Here is a 25,335-nt window from a genome sequence, read left to right as displayed (position 1 = left end):
GGAATTGGAGTTTCAGAGCACAGTCATATTGCTGATCTACAGCGAGCATTCTGTTTGCTTGAAGTGACCATTGCAAGTGACCAAGCGTACATCCCTATGCATGTTTATGCAGAAAAAAGTCCTTCAGATTTCACCATGCACCAGCTAGAATGGCTGACTAGAGCTGTGCTCTTTGGGAACTGTAGGACTTGGGTGATGTGGCTCTTGTTCTCTGGTTATGGGTTTTTTCTGGGCAGCTGGATGGCTACTTCGTAAACTAGACCTGATAGACCTTTGGTCCAATCCAGCAGGACTTGTCTTATGTTTTTGACCACTGGGAGTTGGAGTGGTATGGTGGTTAGAGTGTTGGACCTGGAAGATTCAGATTCTTTCTTCAGGTTGAGTTTCCTACAAGAGGGAAAAAAGTGGGATTTAAATTCCATGTCTTTGTTGTCATCACTGCCATCATCATCGTCATCATCGTCATCATCATCTCCTCCAAACCATCCCAGAGTGATATGAAATCTGTTTCGCTTACATTGCATGTGTGAAAATGCCCCATCCTCCATCCCAGTTGAAGACCTAATTGAGGGTGTATTTTTACCTCTGCAGTCTTCTTTCTTCTTGCTTTCCTTGATAAAAAGATACCAATTTAGTAAAATGTGCTTGAGTCAGCCAGGCAGTCATATCACAGTTGGACCACTTGTGTGCCTTATTGTACTGCAGTGGTCTTGAGCAATTCCTGAATTTTCCACTAACACCAAAATGAAAATCACTGCTGTTTATCAGATGGTAGTGCTGAAGAATGAGGCTTATTTTACACATATGCTTACAGGCAGATTAATATATACAGGGCGAGGAGCACACTGTGGAACAGAAATCTGCCTTGCCCACAGATCTAATCATTTAGTGCTATAAAGACTCTGAGTTTAATCCGGTAACCTGTATGCGCTCTTTAATTACCATTCATCAATCTGGCATTTTACAGCACTCTCCTGTGTTACTAGTATGTTTTCCAGCTGTAGGAGTTACAGTAGTTTTTCTTACTGAAGGCAGTTGAAGCATCTTCTGACCCATCATTCAGAGCCCAGCTCTTTTCCTTCATTTCATAGTTATTAGCAGTATGATCAGGTGGAGCATAAGATCACTGAAACTATGGTGCTATGGCACATGTTGAGATGAGGCACATGTTTCTGGTATCAAATCCACTGCTGTCCATCTCTGCATACAGCTGGCAGCTCCCTTCACCCAGCAGTCCCTACCACTTTTTGTGCTTCCACGGAAAGCTCTGAAACATTCTGCAGGAGGGGCAGGTTGGATGTCTTTGCAAAATGCTCAGAGAGCTTCTGTTCTTGGGTGGTAGAGAATGAAGTGACTAAATTGGTGGGGCTGGTCACATGCTGTCAACTCCACCAAATGGGCAACATCCATTTCCACCTCCATTCCCCGACTTTATATATAACGTTATCATGGTATTCATTCATTCATTTTGTTGTTCAACAAAACTAATTTCCTTTGCAAGGAAAAAAATGATGCTTAGAATGAAGCTTAGCATGAGCAAGCAGACTGATCTCTTTCGACAAACATCTTGCATGGTTTTCAGTTCTTTGTATTAGAAGTAGTTAAGTGTGACATTTTGCAGTGTTGCAACACAGGTAATTTGGGGAAAGGACTTTCCCCTCAATGTCTTTACTAAGCCCAAACCTCTGAAATAAATTATACAGATTAGAAAGACAGCAGATTTTGCACTTCTCCAAATAATATGGCACCATTCTTGGTAGTTAAAACAGATGAACATATGCCCTTTAAAGCACACTTTGAGGTAGATTTCACCTTAAATATATTTTAGTCTATATATTTGAAGAAACACTTTGATGCATGATTCTGTGTTGTCCACTCTCAGGGCACATCAGCCTCTGAACATGGAGGGTTATGTGTGTCCATTGCTGACCACAAGGTGTGGAAGCAGTAGTTCTCATGCCCCTCCTCTGGAGCCTGCTTTATCACCTAGATGGCCATTTTCATTCATCTAGGTGTAGCACTGCAGAGGTGGACAGAAGGAGGTATGGACACAAATTGAAGGCTGTTGACCCCAGGCTCATTCCCTTCATCCCTCTCTGGGACTGATTACTAACTTGGAGATAACCCCAGCATCATTATTTTTTTCCAGTGGTTGGACCGGGTGGAGCAGAGGCTCCGCTTTTGGAGTCCCATCTCCATAGAGACTCTCCGAAAACTTTGGAGGTGGTACTCTGAAGATTCCACATACCTCACACCACAACATAATGCCAAGAGGATGTCTTATTGCATCCTCAATATATTAGAAATGCTGATCACTGCTGTAGAAACAGAAGGGATTATGGGCAGAAGCTGTAGAAACAGTAGGGAAATGTATTATGGGTTAGAACATGAAAAGATGACATAGCTTGCCAAGATTAATCCATCAATAGTTCAAATACGATTTCATCCACTTTCAAATTCAAAATGAATTCAGGTTTTCCCCTCAAATTGGGGGAATGTTGAAGAAAACCTTGTGAAACTTTTCAGGAGGGAAGGTGCACATTTACTTGATAGACTTCCTATCTCTAATGTAGCTGCCGATAGTCAGGGAAGGGCCTTCTAAAGGTGCTTTCAACCTTTGAGATGAGAGAGGAATACCTTTGTGCTGGTGCAAACCTCTCTCGCTGGAGAGATGCACCTTTCTTGCTCTTCTCCTCAAGCAAATGCCTTTATCAAGATGGAATTTTACAACAGAATTTTAAGAGCTTGTGTGATTGCTTTATGCTGTTTTTATGATTTGTGGGTGTGAATGTCCTGGTTTTAAACTACTTTTAACTTCCTTGAGAATACATATACATGTAAAATTTACTTATTTTATATATAATTTTATATACATATGAAAATAAGAGGAAGTTTAATGTTATCATACACACAACAGAAACAACAGCAATAATAATCCTCCATTCAAACGAGCTTCACATATCTCGCCTTTCCTCTCCTGAACTCAACAATATCCAGTTCTATCATTGATGCTGTCATTGTGTGCGCAGAAATGCTAATCCGGCACTAATATAGACATATGGCCTGTACTACATCGATTTAGACAAGCATTCATCATGAACTAATTAAAACTCTCTTTTCTGCTTAATTATTGGTCTCCAATGATATTAGAGGAAGACAATGTATATCTCAAGAAATTGACAGGCATGTGCATTCTGGCAACAGTGATAGCTGTCATACACTTGGTGATTTCAATTTTCTTTCAAAATTATGCTGGAAGAAGCACTTTTGGAATGCCTCAAGGGGGCAAAAATAAAATTTAATAAGGGAGAGTGCAGAGAACAGCTGCTGATACTGATTCTATGCATCCAAAACTTTATGCAACCAGAGATGGATACATTTGATATGAACATATTTCTGGGAGACTTTCAGGCTTAAGCAAACAACATCTGTGAATATTAACTTTTGAAGTGTGGTGGGGAATTACACTGGAATTTCCAAAAGAATTAAAATCAGAGATTTATTGAAAGATCTGCTTGAGTGTCACATAAATAGAAATATCAGATATAAAACAGAAGGTTAGAGAGTCTGATTTCTTTTCAGCATATAAGTTTACATGGAAACGGTGTTTCATTCATCTGGAGTAAACAAGGAATAAAAGTGCAATCTTCTTCATGTCTACACAGAAATAAGTTCCATTGGGTTCCACAGGAGGTACTTGCAGGCAAGAAGGTAAAGTGTTTCTCCCCAAGATGCTCCATTATATAGGGTGGAGGAAATGCTATTGTTAGGGTTGTGTCACTAACAGAAATTCTCCTCATCTGATCTCTGGACAAAATATTGCATTAATTTGTCTTCCTTCCAAAGAAGATACAATACATTAAGAACACATCATTCCATTATTCCATTGGGACCTTTGAACAAAGGATCCTGAAGTTTGCAGTCTGCCATAGTTTTCTCATCTTTTGGTTCCTTATCAGAAAGCCCTACAATGGGTAAGGTCAGTGGTCCATCTAACCCAACATTTATTTTATACAGTAGCCAGCTAGCTGCCGATCAAAAACCCACAAGCAGAGTATGAGTACAATAGCATCCATTTGCCCAAGTTCTCCATAGGCAGCATATCTTTGATCCTGGAGACAGCATATAGCCACCAGGAATAGCTTCTCTTCCATAGATAACACATGCCCATTACCTAGTTTCTCTATACCTGGTGACTGGCTGTGCAAGGGAAAAAAGTTCATGGTTGTCATGCTTGTGAATGAATATATGCTCAACTCACCTTGCACCTTTTAGGTATGACCTGGGGGGTGGGGGGAGACACATAATTCACTCTTACCACCTCCTGAAAGCTGAAGGAAAAAGAGATCTCTGCCCAGGATAGAGGAAACTCAGGAGACCCTGCAGCAGTGTTGCTATCTCTGACCTGACTTTATTCAGCAGTGAGGATGCAGGGTGCTCTGGGTATTAGAGCTTGAAGAACAATCTGTTTGTGGAACAATGACTGCTCCCTTTAGATGGGTGGAGACCACTCTCCCGTCTTCTACCTCTGATCTGAAATAAGTGTGGGGTTTTCATTCAAGGCACAAAGCAGCAGAGGATGTCCTCTGAGGGGATTAATCAAGGGTCTAGAGCTTGAAGCGCAATCTTCACCCCTTAGAAGAACATCAGGTATATCCTAGAAGTCTTGTGGTTCTAAAAACCATACAAGGCTCTCTAGTACCTTCAAAACCAATCCATTTATATGCCATAAACTGTGCTGAATTCAGTTTGTCCCATAATAAAATAGGGTTGCAAGAGGGTTCCATCATGATATCCATAACTCCAGCTTGCTCCATTCGCACTTCTGAATGAGAACATACATTACTAAGATTCTGATAAAAATTAAAAAAAATGTGTAGCATAGAAAAGGCACAATTTTAAAAATGGGCATTTTCACACTTACCCTTTCAAAGAGAGATGGCAAAGTGGGAATTTCAGTACATTCGGCACTCAGGGAAGGCTAACACTTGCCCAGCTTATGACCAGGCTAGTTGCTCACCGAGCACATGTTTTATTTAACTCCATCTATCCATTCCTACTGCAGATTCTTTGTTCTTTAATACATTCGATCTGTTCAATGAAAAATGTTTCATCTTTGAATTTGTACTTCTTTTAAAGAAATTGTAGCAAATGCACACTTTCAACATTTAAACATGGGACTGTCCTCCTTCATGGAAAATGCTCAAGCAGAACCTGGGTACCTACCTGTCAGAAATGTGGCACTTGCACCTTGTGCTACAGAGCCTGAATTGAAAAGGTGGTTCGACTGAGATACTTGTATCTTGCAGTTTAAGGCTTGTTTTCATCTGTCCTAAGTAGGGACGTCTTGATTCCTTCCCTGCGGTATCAGCATCCCCCCTCCCCAATGTACGATTGAATAAATAAATGATAAATAGAACCTCACTTGAAACAATATTCTTCCCATTTTTAGATGAAGAGTAGATGGGACATCATTATTAAAAAAGACTGAGAAAGAAAACTTTATTTATTCAACCTGCTTAGTAGATAGAAGATAGAAAACCACTGAGCTTGCCAGAATAAATCAAAATGCATCTCCAAAAAGTGAAAACAACATGAAGAAAAGAAAGGCAAAACATGTTGTGTTTTGTCACTGATAATATTTTGAAAGTTGGTCACAAGTATCTTTGTGGCTCAGAAATCGCCTTTCACAAACTCATTGCATGCTTCAAAAAAAAAAAGTTGTACTGAAGCTTTCTGAGACCTCCTTAAAACTAATTAATCAGCTTTACAAAATGCAGAGCCTTCTTTAAAGAACTCACAATCCTGCCACCTTGGGGAATAATTTTCTTGTTTTCCTAGCATTTTTCCAATCTAATTATTGTACCTCTAAATAGGATATTTGTTAATACACAACTTGATTAATTAGATACGTTATTTCTCTATCAGGTAAAAAACTACCAAAGGATTTTGATAGTAAGCTTTAAAAAATCAGTTTGGGCCACTGAAGGCAAAAAAGCAATTAATTCCCAATTAAAAATCCATTTGACATATTTGCGAGATTAATACACAAATTGGATTTGTAAGTAACAAAAATAATTAAAAAAAAATTAAAGGAGAAAAAAAAGAATAATGGCAGAAGGAGATGAATCAATATTGCCATTTGATGCAATTTCTTTGAAATATAGTAATTATGTTAAAAAATGTCAGAAAATCTTGTTAGGTGTCACCAAATTGTTGATAACTACTTGCATAAGAGGCTCTCTGAATTAGAAATGCTGGAGTACTTGTCCCCTATCATCAGAGTTCAAACCAATGATCAGAATCCTTCTAAGCAGTATCTATTGCTTCGGTATACCCACATCTATCCTGAAATATTCTTCTGACTCGGGCCAGATAAAAAAGAGAGCTTTTCATCCCATGGATAGCAGGCACTCTTGTTGGAAGCAAACACGTACTGAATCCCTATTTGTTTAGGGATTGACCTGAAAGAACAGACTTGCTTGGGAAGAGCAGGGAAGTCTCCACTATGCACATGAGGCAGCAGGCTCTGCCCTTCACCACTGTCCCTGCCCTGCAACATTTACCACCTTAAATGACACTGTAGGATTAGCCATCACATTGCTGAAGATCATGGATCAAGTGCCAGATGGGGCTCCATTTTGGAATGACACCAGGCAAGATTTCCTCAACCAAAACCCCTCTCCCAGGATGGGCGTAACTTTTCCTCATTGCTACCTGGTCTCTAGACCTCTTGCTTCAGACCTGATCTTTCTGACTACCCAGAGTGGCAGGGGGTTGGTTGGGTGGAGGAATATGGTTCCTGATTTTTCTTGCTCAAGCCATTGTTCATTTGCTTGGGAAGGCCAGCTAATAAGGCCAGGAGGAAACAGGAGGAGTTGCAGAGCAAGTTCCTGCTAAGGTATGACAAACTGCAATGTTTTTTGAATGACCTTCCCGCCCACCCACAAATGCTCACTCCAGATGCCTTAGTAGCATCACTGTATAATGCAAATTTATCCAATTCATGCCTCGTCAACTAACAAACAAGCCCAAACAGAGCTGTGTACTTTCCCAAATTCATGATGAGAGTCTCTACAAAAGAGTGCCCACAAAAATATTCACTCTTTTACAAACAACAGGAAGGTGAGAGAGTTTGCAAAATATTCACACTTCGGGGAAATGCACTTGAAAATGCACACAAATTTCAGTGCAGATTGTTCAAAATACAATTTCAGTACAGGGAAACTGAATGGAACAGAAATGGAGAGAGAGAGAAATCCCTAGTTCAGTGTCAGAAGGTTCTTTGGTAGATAGTTCCCTGACATGGCAAGTTTTCTATGTACATACTAGTAAAACTGCTGTAGGAAGGATTATTCTGAAAGCGACTGGCCAGCACTAGATATATCACCTGGGGCATCTGTCTGTTTTTGTTCCCAGTGGTGAACACATGGTCAGGCAACTCCAGCAAATGCCTTCAGCCTTCTCAAGCAGCAGCTTGAAGATGAGATATTTTAGTGAAGTCCTGAACTCCACAGGGCCTTCATGTATCATGAGTTGAATTGTCAAAGGTGGCAACCTTAGGTGAAAAGCACATTAAACCAAATGCAATGGTACCTTTTCCCCTTTCTCCAATGCATGCATAACAAGGTGTGGTTGTGCACCTCCATCATGGAGGAACAGTGATAATAAACAAGACCACTCTGATTTTATACAGGTTGGACATCAGGAAAAGTTTCCTCACTGTCAAAGCAATACAGCAGTTGAACCAGCTGCCTGGTGAGGTGATGGGCTTTCCCACACTAGAGGCATTCAAAAAGAACCTCAACAGTCTTCTGAGTGGGATGGTGTAACTTGGTGTCCTGCACCAAGGGGTTAGACTCAATGACCTTCATGGCCCCTTCCAACTTCTCTATTCTGTGATTCTATGATTCTATGACATAGCCTAAGTAAGGGTCCTTGAAGTATCCCTGTATGAAATTTCCAGATCTGCACTTCTCAAACAAATGTGCAGAGTGCAACTATCCAATTATTCCAACCCCACACATCCCTGAATGTTATGCTGCAGTTCTCAGAAATTAAACATATCACAGCATAAGAATATTCTTATGTTGAGACTTTTAAAATGCAGTTTAATGAACTGAATTAAATTTAGCTAGGGGTAAAATATATGAAAGCAACATGGAGCAGAAATAGACGAAGTCATCCATTTTCACACACACACATTTTTCTATCCTGTGAATTTTCCTTAGAGGTCCCCTGACATTTTGCATGTCCAGGAATCTCTATATTTCATCTTATTTTGCTGTAAACACAATATGATAGTAATAACCCTAAGAATATTTCAAACTGATTTTACTTCTTTCGTTTCTAGTAGCATGTAAGAGCTTTTGAATTTCTGTTCAATTTTGCTTCAGGAAGCAACATTCATAGCAACACTTATTATAGAAAGACTCCAATATTTGGGGTAGGGAGATGGGAAGGGAGAAAATTGATTAGTGTAACAATTAGCTGTCTAAAAATTACAGACCACTTGCTGGCATCACCAACTGTTTTGAAGAAAGTTCCCATTAATGCCAAGTTTTGGGAGACCTGAACAAAATAAGCATCACAAATGCAAGCTGCACTTTAAAGGAAGGGGAAACTTTCATTGCTTTCAGAGGGTTTTCTGGAGAACCATATGGATGCAAACTCTTGCAATCTGTCATATCTCTGATCCAGCAGCTCCTGTGTGTTTTCAGTTGGAAACTTTACCATGAAAGAATCACAACAGTTGAAGACAACTGGATATGCTGCTGGTTTGGAAACAGCTATTGTTATTAGACAGGCTCATATTTGAACTTCCCATCCTAAACTCTGCTCAACACACACTGACGGAAATAATAGCGTGCAGGATGGATGCAGAACATATATCTTTGCCACTAGATTTAGGGTCAGCTGATGGCAAGCGTGATTAATTTGTCCTGATAAACCAATGCCAGGGCCCTTGACACAAGATCCTACAAATTGCTGACCTAGTGCAGTGGATCACTGGAACTGACCGTGCCTTGGCATTGTGCTCAGACCGCTGTCACACATAGCTCTGATTAGCCAGAATAATCCTCCTAACGATCAATACAGAGTGCTTGACTTCCCACTCACTAATAATACTCTGATTACCTTGTGGCAGAAGTAACAGAGGTCATCTGTTCAACTGCATTGTTGGGGGAAAAGAAATGATTAACTCTGTAAATACCCAATGTCTTCAATTACAATTTATGAGACAACACAGAAAATAGAATGAATGCAATTGGGATTAAATAACTAAAATAAATTGTGAAATTTTGTATCCTCTACTTCCCCGTCCCCCTGCAAATGATAATAGAAAGAATAATAGAGTGTTATAATGCTTAGCAATTTTGAAACACATTCCTAACACTTCTAACCCTTATTTGCATTCAGAAGAATGGCACTGGCTCAAATTATTTCAGAATGGAAAGCATATGTTAGAATTTACATGGAAGTTGCTAGATAAATGTAAGAGAAAAGTAGGCATTAGTGATGAGAAAACTTCACCCACCCATGAACTTCAGTTCATCAGGTTATGAATTCCTTTGTTCAAACTTGGCTAAAAGTTCTTCACTAAAACAAGGTGTCATTAACAGGGTTAGCACAACATAGGAAACCATGATTATTTATTGGGTTTGAAACCATGATGAATGCGAGGGTGAACTTGGATTATAAGGCATCCCAATTCCCAAGGCTTATTGTTATGTCATCTGAACTTGGTTGCATGGTCCATTTTGGGTAAACCCAAACTGCTAAAGAGCCATTTGGCAAAAGTAGGGGAGGGGGGGACAAGCGAACTTCCCATTCTCTAGAAGTATCAAGAAATCAGTAAGAGCTGTAAAGTTATGGAAGCCTATAGCATGATCTTGGTCTGTGTATTATTAAGGATGGCAAATCAGAAAACCCAAGCCGGCTCAAGTTCTCTGAACTCCATCTTGAAGCTCATTCTGAATCAATCCTGTATCAGACTGGGAGCTTTTATTTTCTTACATATTTTTTTCCAGATGCATGGGTTAATTCTGCACAGTTTTGAAGTGCACACATTTGCCTCCCTTTGATTAAATGTTACCAAATTCACCAAGGACAAATGCCTTTAAAGTTCCTCCATTTTTTAAGAGCCACTTCAAGTGACTAGAAGCCCATCGATGTCCTCAGCCACATGCAAAATGGGACCACAAAATGAGGACAGTGGAGCAGGATGATGAGTTATCTCTTCTTGGTCCCCATGGATTTTAAGTTATGTATAAGGCAAACTGATACCATGGCTGCTTGACAGCTTCTAGGGGGCTAAATATTTTTTCACATTCCCCGATCCAAGGTCAGCAAAGAGCTGACAATCCATGTTTGAATTTTCCTCCACTTCCCACAGCCAGTGGGGAAAGAACCCCACTGGTTGCTTCTCTGCCATAAGATCGACATTGCGCATACATTTTAAAAGAAATACATTACAGAATGCATCTGACTAGATTTGCAAAATTTTCAAAAATGCACATGACTGCAATCTATATTTAGGGAATGTTCACACATAGATTTTCTTTTGAAAAGAAAAGAAAAAGTTTGTGATCTGATGCAGACTCAAACAAATTCAGAGAACTTTTGTGAGCTCAAACTTTGTTGAGTTGCAAAACCTGATACGGCACAATGTTAGAATTGCAATGCTCCACTGTATTTGAAACATTCACTTAATGTTCAAAAGGAATGCAATTGACCCCTTCCCACAAATTCCTCAATAGGGAAAAAATCAGCATGTACACACACATATGCATGCACGCAGACACACACACACACACACACACACACACACATATGACCTGGAAACAGAGCTATCAGAAGGTAAATCATTATAGATGTAATCTAAGTAGTTTGTATCAAATTGTGCCAGTTCCGAATACCTTCCTACTGCCATGGATCATCTTTACCGACTGGTGAAGAGAGCAAGCCGAGGGTGAGAACAAACATGATCTAAATATAAAAGGATCCAACCAGTTGAATGGAGGTTGCCTGACATGGTGCTCAGCATGTGCCTTTATGACAGTATCACACATGATGTGAGATGAACACTGCCAATTTATGCACTGTTGGCATCAGCAGCTGTCTCCTTGGCAGGATCCATAGACAGCTCCTGGCAGATCTTTAGTTGCTGCTGGGAATGTCATCTGGTGACACGTCTGACTTCTCCTCTTTTCATAAGTTTTACCCCATTTCATGCCAATCTGGTGTCCCATCAGGGTCTCTTCTGAAGCCTGCCTATATTCATGGAATAAGAAACAGGCTACTCTGTAGAAACAAATGTGGCACTCTATTTGAAGACTTTCCCAGAACTTGAAATTTCTCTCCCCTCCATCACTTCTGCCCTACTAACACCAGGCATAAGGGACCAACAAAACTTTTGTTCCAATCGGTCATTACAAGAATTTATCAATTCTTGCAAAGTTCTCCATAACTGAAGTGAAAGAATTTGAGATGAATTTAGTTATCTTTTTGAATGTGTGATAACAAGAAGTTGACAGGTTGCCTCAGGGGATGGATCCTGCCATTCCCCCACCCCATGTGCACATTTCTTCATTGGTACTGGGAAGTTGCAGGACTTCCAAAAGTAGCTGGCCATGCTCCTTAAATAATGGAATATATGAAAGGATGTGGATGGGAGTGAAGACTTACAGAGAAGAGGCATTCCAATGAGAAGAATATTGCAAAGGAGCTAAAGCGAGCATTAAAGTGATCTGGGGTAAAGTAATCTGTCTTGCTATAATTATTACATTAGAAACAGAGTTTATCTAAAAACAAACAAACAAACAGACTTCCTTAAATACTGATGGGAGAACTGGGGTGAAATTTTGCATTTTTCAAGATAATTCCTAAGATTAATCTCTTTACGAGAGCACCATAATGTGGGTTTCTGGTCATCCATGTATAGCAAAGAGAAACGAACATGTGCTTGCTATTGTGATACAACTGAGTTATACCCAACAGTTCAAGCCAAAAAACAGTGGGGTGCTCACTAAAGTCTGAGCGGTTCCAATCTGAAGCAGGAGGTGTGAGCAACAGGCATCTAAATAGGAGAGAAAACGAATGGAAGACTGTTTTTCTGCTTTCTCAATACAGATACTGTATAGCCAGAAACAGCTTCCTGGGAATGTAGAAGCTTTTCAATCTTCAGGCAGTAGTTGCCAGTTCTCAATGTGTTCTCTCTGCTTGCAAATAATTTAAATGGGACATAGTTTAATTGAGTTGTTCTGCACTTCTTGTGAACCATCAAGTGAACCATCACAGTTCAGTGGCAAGACACACGGAATGCATCATATCCCAGGTTTAATCCCTTGCTAGGGATGGATGAATCTGTCTGTTTCATGTTCTCCCACATTCACGGGTTTTAAAAATTTGTTTCTGTTTCATACTTCAAGTTCTTTCCTTCCTGTAATAAAAAGACAAATCCATGTGGAAATACAGGACTATTAGCATTGACTCATCATAGTCACTGAATGGAGCCTTCATGTATATGGGCAGGACACTGGATGCTGGTGAGAGATGGCTGGTCAAATGCTTTTGGGGTATATCCTATCCATGAGCATCCCAGAAGTAATTGGTTATCCACAGATTCAATGTGGACATTGGGCTTGATTGACCCTCTCCAAACTGATCCCCTCCAGATATTCTATTTCAACTCCGATCAGACTTGGTCTATGTGACAAAAGACTAGGAAAGCTGGAAGATGTATTTCAGGTCATCAGGAAGGTTTCAGGTTGGAGAACGCTTGACCAGCTAGATCTTTGATGTGTCCATCCAGCAGGGCTTCTTTAGATTCTCCTGTATGATCACATGTTGTTTGGCAGAACTTGGCAAACAAGTACTTATTTTTAGCATTCACAGACAAAATCCAAAAGTAGACTTGTGATGTCCATTTGATGGATATGTATTTCTTATGGATTGAAAATGCCATGGGTTATTAAGTGCTATCAGAAGGTAGATAAAATAATTTCAGGGACAGCATCTGAAACATGGGTTACTATTGTCCCTAGGTTTGTATGTGCTACTGCATCTCTCTTTTATGAAAACACTGTTTTGCAAAAACCAATTCCTCTTTCTTTCTTTCTGACATACTTTCATATCTATTGAAGAGATCCAAATAATGGGCAAGAGCAGAGGGGAATATGAATGGCACTGTGCTAATGGCAACATCTATATGAGAACAATGAGACCCAGGTTGGCCCATGCCAGCATCAGATATTCCAGCAAAATGTTCCTTCCTCTCCTCACCCTGCAGAAAGAATAATTCCCAGCTGGGAGCCCAGTGGTCTGAATGCTCGGTGGTGGAGAGTAAAAGCGAGATTTCTGAAGATGCTGTTTAAAGTGCATGCAGGAGGTAGAGTTGATTTTATCTTGGTGGAGTGTGCAGCTCTGTTGAGGTTGAGCACTATCTGAGCAAACCTCTTGCTTCTCCCCTGCCCAAACCCCCAATGTCAATGTAATGGACTAGGACAGGAGTGTCAAGCTAAATTATTCGTATAGGTTGGGTTCATATTTATTTATGACTAGAGGCTGGAAGCAAAGAGAAAGCGGAGATGAGAAGGAAATTTCTTTTCTGATTCAGGAAATGAATTGAGAAACTGTACTGACTCTTTTGTGCTTATGAGAGAGAGTCTGGTCTGAAAAGTGACGGCTACATTATCACCATTCCTCCCCACCATCCACCTGTATTTTGAAATAACATTTTAGGGTGATCTTCTGTGCAAAATATTTCATTACCAGGGAAGGAGGCAATAGTTATTTCTGGTACTATATGAGTTTGGTATGTGACTGAATTTCTTTCCCGGCTGTGAAGCTGCTTGTGTTTATTTATTTATTAAATTTTTATAAAACCAACCTGTTAGAATCATTGTCTCTGGACTGCCAATACAATAAAAGTATCTATAATGACATTAAATAAAATAGTACAGTTAAAATATTATAATACATGAAGAAGAGAAAATACAGTATATATAATCAAAAACATAAATTAATGTTAACTATTTGTCTATATGGCTAGAGCTATGTGCATGTCACAGTTCACTGGAAAAAAGTGAACAAGTACAAGATGCAGCTTTCTAAGTTCCAGCTTTTTCATGTATCCAGTCCTCATATTTGAAAGATATGTTAAAATGTTTTGGACCACAGCACCATGTAAAACTGTTGAGATCAGAAGGGCTCACTTCAGCTAGCTCCTTGAAGTCACAAGACCAGCACTTAGTAGGATTTGGGTGTCTAGGTGGTCAGGACATCATTGTTTTTACAGTATGAATTATGATGCCTTATAAAAACACTTCCAGAATAAATTGTGGGAAATGCAGATCAGTCTAATCTGTGCCATTTATACAGAGCAGTCACAAACTGAAACAAATTTCTGGTCCATCCCTCTTCCTGACCTGCACTGCCAATTACCTATCTATGACCAGAGCTGTTTTAAGAAGCCATCTCAGATTGTGAATATGTTGTGGAGGGAGGATTGCAGCATTTGACAGAAGAATTCCAAGCAGCAATTTTCACTCTTTGTTGAGAGATATGCAATGCTGCTCAGCTTGCTGGATGCTGTGATGGTCAAATTCATGGAGGAAAAGACTACTAGTCCTGATGGCTATACACTGCCTCCCGTATTAAAGGCAGTGAACCTATCTATATCACTTGCTGAGGAACAGGAGCAGGGAAGGTGCTGTTGTATGCGTATTTCATTTGTGGGTTTCCACTGGGTAGCTGGATGGTCACTCTCTGGAATAGATGGACCCTTGGTCTGAACCAGCTTGTCTCTTCTTATGTTCTTATGCTAGGCAGGCTATCTGGATACCTTTTCTAGAATATGGTGTGCAAAGTGGTTGTTTAAAACTAAGGTAGAAAAGATTCTGGCAACAGAATGTTTACTGATCTGAGTACAGTTCCAGTTATCTAGTATTGGTCTTTCTGCTACTGTGCTCTCCCAGAGTTCCTCAAGACTCTGTAAGGAAAAGGAGCAAGGAGATAAGACATGTTTTCACTGAGCAAACATCTTGTATCTGCTTAGAGGAGAGGGAGAACATTTTTAGTCTTGTCTTTGCGTTGGACTTTTAAACTTGATGGAAAATGAATCTCCTTTAAAAGTGTGCCAACTGGTCATACATCACTGCAAATTCCTCCTGCTTTCTGTTTGCTCAATTACTGGGGCTTATGAAGCCAATCCCGTCCTGTGGCTGTTGGGAATAAAGATAGCACATTCTATTATGATATGCTGTTTATTCTCCACATGCTCCATAATCATTCATACTGTTCTATTGAGACACGTCTAATGCATCATCATATATGAGGGAATAAAACAGCATTGCCTGGAAAAATACTATATCTATATCATCTATATCTATATTCCAAAAATGTAATAAAGTCCCATTTGATTTCAGCTTAAAATGTCAGAACATTCAAAAAATAAGATTCTAAACACTTAAGGAATATCTACAATACAACCAGTGTTGGAGGTGTGTTCTTCAGCTGCAGAATCCTAGGGAATTAGAGTTGGAGGCAGCTGGCAAGAGTCCTATCAGCTATCCCTCCCATTTCCCCTCACAATCAGTTCCAAGGTTCCCCAGGGGAAAATATTGCTTCAGCAGCAGTTAAAAACTGCAGGGTAGATAGGGATGGAAGTGCCAGCAATTTTCAAGCTTTCCTAAGTTCTCCAAAATCAATTCAAAGTTCCTTTCTGCTTGCTTCCATTTTTTATTTTGACATGTTTTTTTAGCTTGTTTGAAAGGATGAAATGCACATTTTAAATGAAAAAAATCAATGTGCTTCTGTTCATATACTTACATATATACATATGTTTTAATTCTATTCATTACAACTACATAGACAAATACAGAACAAAAGAAAGACTAACATAAACAGAACAAAGTAAAATGAACAAAAAGTTGCCAAGGGAATTACAAACACAGTCCATATACTGCAACCCCCAAAATCAACTCACTTCATATCTTCCCATGGTCTATGAGAGTTTGCAAAAAAGAAAAAGAATCATTATTCCATACATCAAAAGATTTTCTAACCAATTCAAACTAATGCTTTTCCTTTTTCCCTTTCAAATTTCCCTGAATGTCCATTAATCATGCTAAGCACAATAAAATCCCCATTTGTCATTAAATTCCACGAAAGTCTTCTGTTTACGTAATTAGCTAGCTTTGCCATCATGGCATATTCAGCTAATTTATTTCTCTATACTTCAATGGTTGGAGGCTCCAGTGATTTCCATTTTGAAGCTATTGTGATTCTTGCTGCCATAGTCATATACTTGAATAACTCTAACATATTTTTAAAAGGATCCCTGGAGCAATATTCAATAGCATGTTCTTGTGACTCATAGGAAACTTAATTTTGAGGATTTTCTGCATTTCTTCATGTATCCATTTCCAAAATGTCTATATTATTTTGCAAGTCCACCACATGTGTTAAAAGGTCCCATCTACCTTGTTAGCTTTCTAACATTTTGCATTATAATTCTTTTCTATTTTCCCAATATCTTTTGGAGTAATCTACCGCCAATAAAACATTTTATACCAAGTTTTTCTTAATCCTTGACTGGCAGTGAATTTAATATCTTTCTTCCAAAGATCTTGCCACTGACCTGATGGTACTTCTTCACCAAGATTCTCTTTCCAGATCATCATGGGTTTCTTATCTTGATGGCTTTCAGTATTGTAGTGTAATAACAGTTGTTAAGACTTCCCAGTAAGCAGTCATTCTGCTGTGTAATCAATGTTTCAAAATCTGTCAGATCTTTTAAAATGCCTTCTCCTAGTTGTGTTTCCCCTTCAGTCTTGAAATCAATTGATGGTAAACAACTCATTCCCTTCATCTTTCAGTTGTTGCCAAGATTTAATTCATCCTGATTGGTGAATAACATCTCAGTAAGTTGTAAGATCATTATTTCTCCTTGAATATTTTCCATATGCTTCAACTGGAGAAATCAGTGGGAAGATTGAAGGACTATTTTTTTCCTCAAGGAACATCAAAATGTTATTAGATTATCTCTTAACACATCTTAATTAAGATCAGAACCTTCTTAACTGAAGTTTTAGCCCATAAAAAAATATGCATTCCATCTTCAACATCAGACAGTTACAACTTCACTTACCTATTACTAGCATTAAAATCCAATCTGCAATATAGACCAGGCCTGCTGCATAATAATATAACTTCAAATTAGGTACAGCAAGGCCTCCTCTCTCCTTTACATCCTTTTGAATCTGAACCTTGTTTTCTTGCTATTCCAAATAAAACTCTTTAATTGTCTCTGCCAACCTTGAAAATTTGTTTCCAGAATCACAATTGGTATCTTCTGGAAAAGAAAGTTCAGTTTAGGTAACACATTCATTGTTACAAATGAAATTCTCCCCAACCAAGATGCGTTTCGTTCAGTCCATTTTTGTAAGTCCTTCTGAATCTTCATCCAAGTTGTTTGAAAATTGTCTTGAAATAGTGTGTCATTATGCCCTGTGATGTTTATCCCTATATATTTAACTGATTTGACATTATTTCACATCCTGATAGTTTTAATGTGTTCCTCTTCTTGTTTTGTTGTGAATTTTAATATATGTTTCACTTTTTTCTTAATTATCTTATATCCTGAATAAAGACCAAATTTTTCAACTTGCACCATTACTTGCTGTATGGTGAATTTAAATGTGAATCCAAAATAGTCAAGATTATATGATGTGTGTAACATTTTATTTCATATTCTTCTCCACCTGCTTTAAAGCCTTTAATTTTTAGATTCTATATTATCTTTTCTGCTAAGATTTCCAAAAGAAGATTAAATAAAAGAGGTAATAAAGGGCATCCTTGATGTGTTCTTTTCTCCATTTGAATACTTTCAGTTAGTACACCATTGATTAGAATCTTTCCATTTTGTCTAACATAAATTGCCTGCATCCAGTTCAAAGAGCTTGGGCCACAATGTAAACACTGGAGGGTTCTTGTTAGAAATGGCCAAGCCACATTGTCAAAAGCTTTTTCCACATCTAGAAAAATAAATGCAGCTTTTCTTCTTTTCTTCTTAATCCATTCTATTGCATAAATCACAAAGCATGTATTGATTTTCATATTTCTTTTAGGGACAAATCCTGTCTGGTCTGTTTTTCTATACATTTGCTTAATCTTTCTGCCGTTATTGAAGTAAAAAGTTTATATTCAACATTTAGAAAAGAAATAGGTTGAGAAGAGTATGGTTACATAAGTTCATTGCCTTCTTTATGTATCAATGATATATGAGCTTCTTGTCATGTGGGTGCCAGTAATCCTACTTCTTTGATTTCATTCATTACATTCATTATGTGGGAGAATTGGTTTTTCCTCTAAGTACATAGCAGTAAATCCATCAGGACCAGGTGCTTTATCTTTTTTCAATTGGCTAATGGCTTGTGATAGCTCTTGAACAGTAAGAGTATCATTCAATATTTTCCTCTGCTCTTGAGTAAATTTCTCATCCTGTTTCTTCAATATATTTCTCCATTCCATCTTCTGGGGTTGATTTTTTTATAGCTTTGAGAAAAGTTAATAAAGTGCTCATAAATATTGTATACCACCCTATGGGCTAATGGAGCAGTTTATAAATGTAGTAGTAGTAGTAGTAGTAGTAGTAGTAATAATAATAATAATATTTTACTCATGTGTATGTAGATACTTGTCCAAGCAAGACAAGGTAGGCATGTCTGACATACCCACACTCATGTGCAATCTTGCCAGTGGTAGTGAGGTGGAAAAGTTATTCTCCAAACACTTAGGATCCCAACCCCATGATGATTTCCCTCTCATAAGCTGCAGAGGGAGTGAAAGAATTCTCCGATCCCAGAACTACTTACTCGTACATTCTCCCTGATTGAGTATCTGAATAGCTCTGGATTCTGAGGTTTCAAAGCTTCCCTAAATCCAATCACACCACATTCCTGATGTGCCCCCTGTTGACCTCTCCTAACACTGGAGCTCCAACAATGTCAGGACACCTTCTGGCATTGGACTTTCTACAGGGGACTTGTAGGGTGGGCCTAAGGGGAGTGTTTGTGTGCATGTGTGTCTTTCCCTTTCTGATTTTGGAAGGGGAAATCCAATATTTTCTATAGCCACTGAGCTACTGTAAGATACAATGCCCCCTACCAGTATGGTGAATTAGTTAGGGGTCTGCACTGGGGACCAAAGAGATCTGGGTTCTAGTCCCCACTCAGCCATGCCGCTCACTGGGTGTCTTTGTGATATTCAATGACACTCTGCCTGTCCCACTTTGGAGAGGATAAAATTGAGGACAGAAGTTTAAGCCACCTTCACTTCCTTGCAAGTACAAAAGAGATAGGCTATTCAGGTAGTCCCCCAGTTGAGAATGAGTTCCATTCCTGAAAATGTCCTTAAGTCTAATTTGTATATAAGTCAGATCACATGAGTAAGCCGAATGTATATGTATTTTAGTTTTCTTTGCATATAAAACTCTTACTTCAGTGAAACACTTCCATATTCACTGAAAGATCTTAAACACAATTGTAATATTGATAATAATATGATAATAATAAAGTAACTACAGGCACTGAAGAAAGTGGGAGTAAATACAGGCTGTTCATAACCCAGGGACTAGCTGTAAATTCAAGATGATGATGATGATGATGATGATGATGATGATGATGATGATGGAATATCTCCTTCCATATGATCCCCATATGAAACCAGAGCTGCCTCCTTATTACAGTAGCATCTTCCAAAAGAGAAGAAAAGAAGAAAGAAATGTTATTGAGTTGCTATGACTGAACTTTCTTTTTCTTCTCTGCAAAGCTGAGTTTCCAGCAAACTGTTTGTTTCAGAAATGTGAGTAGCAATTTTACCCTGTGTGTGAAGCAGCATCAGATAACTAATACAGCAGTCTGCATAATGTTCAACATATTTTTGGAAGATACCAGGAATTTATGCACACACACCTGCAGATTTAAGAAGCATGCCTATAGCCCCTAGTCTAGAGACCACTGAATGGTCCATAGAAAGCAGTAGACCTCCTCTTACAAGATGGGGGGATGCAACTTATATAACATACAAAAGATTTCAGTTGGTTCTGGCCCTTTGCTGGTATAACATTTTCCTATTGCTGTAACAGGATAAAATTCCAAGCATCATTTGGCGTTATCCAGGGGATAATTTTCTGCTTGCTTTGTTGTGAGTACTACTGAATGCTGCCAGATTCCTCTACTAACTTCTTGGTGTAACAGAGCTCATCTGGAGAAGGACATGTGAAGATGACTTCCCTGTTGAGGTAGCTGCACATGAGAGAAGCTTATTCTTCACTTAATCTTGCCTAAAGCTGTTCAAGGCTTGAAAGGTTAGCAGTTTGAATCTGACCCAGAAATAGACTAGCTGACCATTGGACTAATATGATCAAATTGTCCACCTTCAGTTCAAACTTTTGTCCTATATTAAACCAACTGAAGTTGTTGTTCAATTTTCAGTCTTTCCAACTTGTTCACACTTCTCAACATGGGCATTTACACCTGTGGACAAGTTTTGATGTATGGATTCAGTCATGGTATCATGCCAGCTTGCTTCAGGGAAGCACAACAAGAAACTGTACAGTTTCTACTTATGATTATTGTTTGTCATGAAATTTAGACCCAGGAGCTCCATTTTTCTGTTAATAGTGGGGAAAATGAAAACAAAAACATGCTCGCCACCCCATCCCATGGAACGAGTAGCAAAAGAAGGGGCCATTCTAGGTATCCAATTTCTGCTACCCATGGCTTCCTAGCAACACCCACATAACAACTAGATGTGTTCATACTGGATGAGTGCTCTGCCCATCATCCAGTTAACTCTCTGAAATAGGGAGAAAATGAATAAATTCACACAGAAATTGCATAAAGTGTTTAATGGGGAAAATGGGAGTGTGGTTAGTTAGGAACATTTGGAGGTACAATCAGGAGGGGAAAGAGGAAGAACCCACCTCAAAACCACATTGGACAAATCAGGAAAAGACAGATGAGGCAGTTAGGAAATAATAAAGTAAGGAATGAGATGTTGCTGCTGGGGGCTGCTAGGATACATAGCAAGAGGAGGAGGGTTGTGAGGAAGAAAACAATGGAACCAGCTAAGCATTGCAATCACTTAATTTTTTTTACATATATTTATAGGCCGCCTATAATTGTCAAGGACTTCCTAAGGTAAAAACACATTAAAAACCAATTAAAATATAATGAATTAAACATCTAAAAACTGTTAAAAAGGGCCACAGCGCTTGTTGAGGAAAACATGGTAATTTACTCCCAACAGTGTTGTTGTTGTTGTTGTTGTTGTTGTTGTTGTTATTAGAACATTTAATCATGATATAGAAATCCACCTATTGTGTATATATTGTGGAATATGTGCTTATGGCACTTCTTCTTGAGAAATTGCTTTAGCTCCTTGATTTGCGTCTTGTAATATCCATCCTCCCTAAGTAATTATCTTCATCCATTGCACTGCATTCTTCTTGTGAGGCTGTCATAACTTTGAATATGCATGTGGTACCTTGGACCATGAACATGACTTATACAGGTAATTTCCATATTGTTTAGACTTGGTGATTTTTTCCCACTAAGTTCTGGCATAGGCGATGCCTGATCTGCAAAGCAATAGGGATCTCTCAGAGAAGATATATTCAACACGTTTCTCCCCAGGTATTCATGAGTAGATGATCATGTTTATCTGGCTTACTTTATTAGATGTCTTGCTTTACAGAGGACAGTTATCTATTTCAAAGCCTGTGAGAGAACAATATTTAAAGGTGGATTCTCTTTCAAGGGTTGTCTACTCCAAGTCAGCTCTAATGATCAGGGATCAGGCACCTCAAAAGTTCCCCTCAGCAGTGAGCCTTTGGGCACCACAATAAGCAGGTGCATCTGTTCCCTGATTAGCTCCCTCACCAGGACAGAATGATATTGGATGCATTTTGATCCAAATTATAGTAATTTCTCCCCTCCCAGTTTGTATCTCTACTTGGAGAAATGCACATAGATGAAGTTGTTCACATCTGTGGCTTATTTTGCACTCCTCTTATTTTCATTTATTTTTAAGCAGCCACCTGAGGCTTTGTAGGAAATATTTATACCCTAATTCTGTAATGTAATATTGTCATGGAGTTTCATAAAGAAATGGCCACTATATTGTCTCACAAGAAATGATGTATACATCTGCAGTAGCTTGATGGTTAATGGATACCAGCTACCAACATTATTCACCTGCTTCAACAGTAGGGATGGGCAAAAGAATTGTTAGGATTCTCTGCATGTCATCTTGTGACTTGTCTTGCTCCCAGTTTCTGTTTGTCTTTCTGATCACTGCTCACTGTGGCTGAATAGGAAAACAGCACAAAGTGAGCAGCAATCAAATGCAAAATGTGTGCCGATTTTCTCCACAGACCAAAGTAGAGCTTTCTGTTTACAAAGAAAATTTGCACCAGTTAAGTAAAAGTTGCACAAATTAAATAGGCACATGTATTTGAGCGTTTGAGATCCATTTCAGTTGACACATGCTCACATGCATTCTGGGTTTGAAACCGGGCATGCTGTTGTATTTTGCAAGCAAAGCCAATATTCTTCTGCTTCTCCATTGAGTAGTACTCAAGGAAACTGTTTGACTTTACAAAGGGAAGAAGAAGAAAATAAATTTAAAACGAAAAAAAGTCTAAGTTTAGCAGCTGGATTGCAAGAAGGAATCTTGAGAGACTCCAGGTCTTCCCTGGTTCTTTATTTTGGGAACCAATAGTGTTTCAGGCTTCCACTATCTGTCAGAGTGTTTGCCAATTCAATATCCTTGCATATATGGGGATAGACAGATAATATTTCTGTCTATCCCCACATACTGTGAGATGCCAGTATTTTCATTTCATAGTGATGCTGGCCTCTGGGAAAAAAAGACTGGTTGGGGCACAGGTGGGAGGCGAATGATACATTTTGCTACCAGATTCTGTGCCATTTAAAAGCTAAGGTTGTTACATAGTTCTCTCTCTCTCTCTCTCTCTCTCTCTCTCTCTCTCTCTCACACACACACACACACACACACACACACACACGTATAAGGTGCAGAGATGTGTGACCTGAGGCAGCTCACTTCTCAGGGAGACTGCTCAGAGTGCAACTTGGTCATCATTGTTCTTTATGAACAGTTCTTTCTTAGTTAGGAAGCTAACAGCACAGCCATAACTCTGAGCAATGCTCGGTTGCCATTCTGCATCCTTATGCTTCTTCACAACTTTCACCATCATTTTTCTAAATGGCAGAGTTATTTAATATTTCAGTTAAATCGTTCTGCATTATGAGCTTTTAAAGCCACTGTAAATTTTCAGAGCAACCCTGAAGAAGCCAAAAATGGGCATGGCATTCCTATGAGTCTGGGAGAAAGAGAGGAACCTGAGGCCATGGAAACCACCAGGTTTGCATGGAAATGTTTGGTGTTGGTGGGCGGGAGGGATTTTTCTGATTTTCCCCTCTAGAGTGGTATTTCTGCCAGGGCCAGGATGGGTCTGTAGGAGCATGTCCAGATACTGCTTTAATCTGGTGGATGTAAGACCAGCTTTGATGTGCCTCCTGTAAATTCTCTTTTTCTGCTACTCCTGTTGGGAAAATTGACAGCAGGAGGGGTGGTAGTGGTTCTCCCATGCAACTTGTGAGGACAGAGCTCCTCCACCTCATGTCTTTATCTATTATTATTACTGTGGATACTCCCTGGACACCATAGAATAGCAGTGTACATGTCTTAGAATCTTGGAAGTGGAAGGGGCCAGAAGGCCACTGGGTCCAACCACTGCTCAGTGCAGGACACCCAATTAAACCATCTCCCTCAAAGGGCTACCCAGCTGCATCTTGAATGTCTCCCTAGGTCATTGGTTCCATTGTCATACTACTCCAGGGCAGTATCCAACAGCTGTGTGTTTGCACTCTTGAGACTCATGATTTGCACAATGCAGCTGTGAAAATAATGGAACAAGTGAACTTTTCCAGATTGGAAATTCTGCTGAACTTTACCATTCTGAAGATTAATATTTGTGCTAATTTCTGAGGTTATTTTTTAAAGTGTAAAAGTCTTGTTGAGCACTGGGCGGGTCTCACAAGCACACAAACACAATAGGGTAATTCTGAAGTTGGAGCCAAGAGCCTGCTTTCTTCGATGTCTATTTAGACTCTTTCTACTTTACAGAAAGAGTCCATAGCATTGTGCACTAAGGCACAGTTCAGAAGATAGCTATCACTTGGTAGGTCACAAAAAGCTTTTATGAAATCATATTAAAAACAAAGGTAATTATTCTAAGTATATTAAGAGGAGCAAAATAAATAGTGAAATATCCCAGATTCAACACATCAGCCAAATATGGTCTGAAATACACAGGTCTGAAAGGGTGGGTAGGGGAATTTATTCTTTGTAACTGAACTCCAAAACTATGGGTCCATCACCAAAAGGCCCTGCCTCTGGTATCTACCAGTGTAAAAATCATTGTGGTGGGTGACAAAACAGAAACTGATTTAAAACAACAGAACAGAAACAATAGGAATAGAGCATAAAAATGCTCTACAAATTGCAGTGTCAAATGGAGATTTTTAAAGGTTTGTAAAAATAAGACATTATCAAGGCATTTAAAACTCATCAAGCTAGGTAGCAGGAAAGAAAAACCTCAGGGCATGACCAAATTAGGGGTCAACTGCAGAAACATGGTTTTCCTCATAAAGCTCCTAATACTGATGAGCTAAAGATAAATGTTTCTCCTAAAGCATGGGGTGATTTTTCATAGGGGGGATTTCTTAAGGGATTCATCATCACTAAGACTGTACATTGTGTCTGGCTGAATCCTAAACCAAATTGATTCAGCTCAGGCACATCCCAGAGATGTTCAAACGAAATCAGAGTTCCTTCAAAGCAGACCACTTTTGAGACGGAAAACACCAAATTCCATGAGAATCAGGCATAGCTTCTCTTCAAAAATTATTGGTATTTCTCCCAAGGTATTCATATGAGGAAAACACAGTTTGATGATAATAAACAGGAGTGGGTACACCATTTGGACTGGCAGCTTTTTGAATGATATTGCAGCAAATGATCTTACCAGGGAACTCCAATCGGTGCTTCGGAGGAGAAACACAAAAGTAACCCTTTTCAGGACTGATCCAGTATCCAATATGTGTTGCTAGTTCTTTTCCCCAGAAGGAGAAAAAATGAAATGAGGTTTAGTGGATCATGCAGCATGGGAAGATGTAGTATTGGATGTTTGCTTCAAACATACTGGATGCTCAGTTTTTGGTTTAGTTTGTTTTTGTTTCT

Source organism: Varanus komodoensis, unplaced genomic scaffold (assembly GCF_004798865.1).
Source record: "Varanus komodoensis strain SLA01 unplaced genomic scaffold, ASM479886v1 scaffold18_3, whole genome shotgun sequence".
In the NCBI taxonomy this organism is placed as follows: Eukaryota; Metazoa; Chordata; class Lepidosauria; order Squamata; family Varanidae; genus Varanus; species Varanus komodoensis.
Note: the sequence above shows the minus strand (reverse complement) of the source record.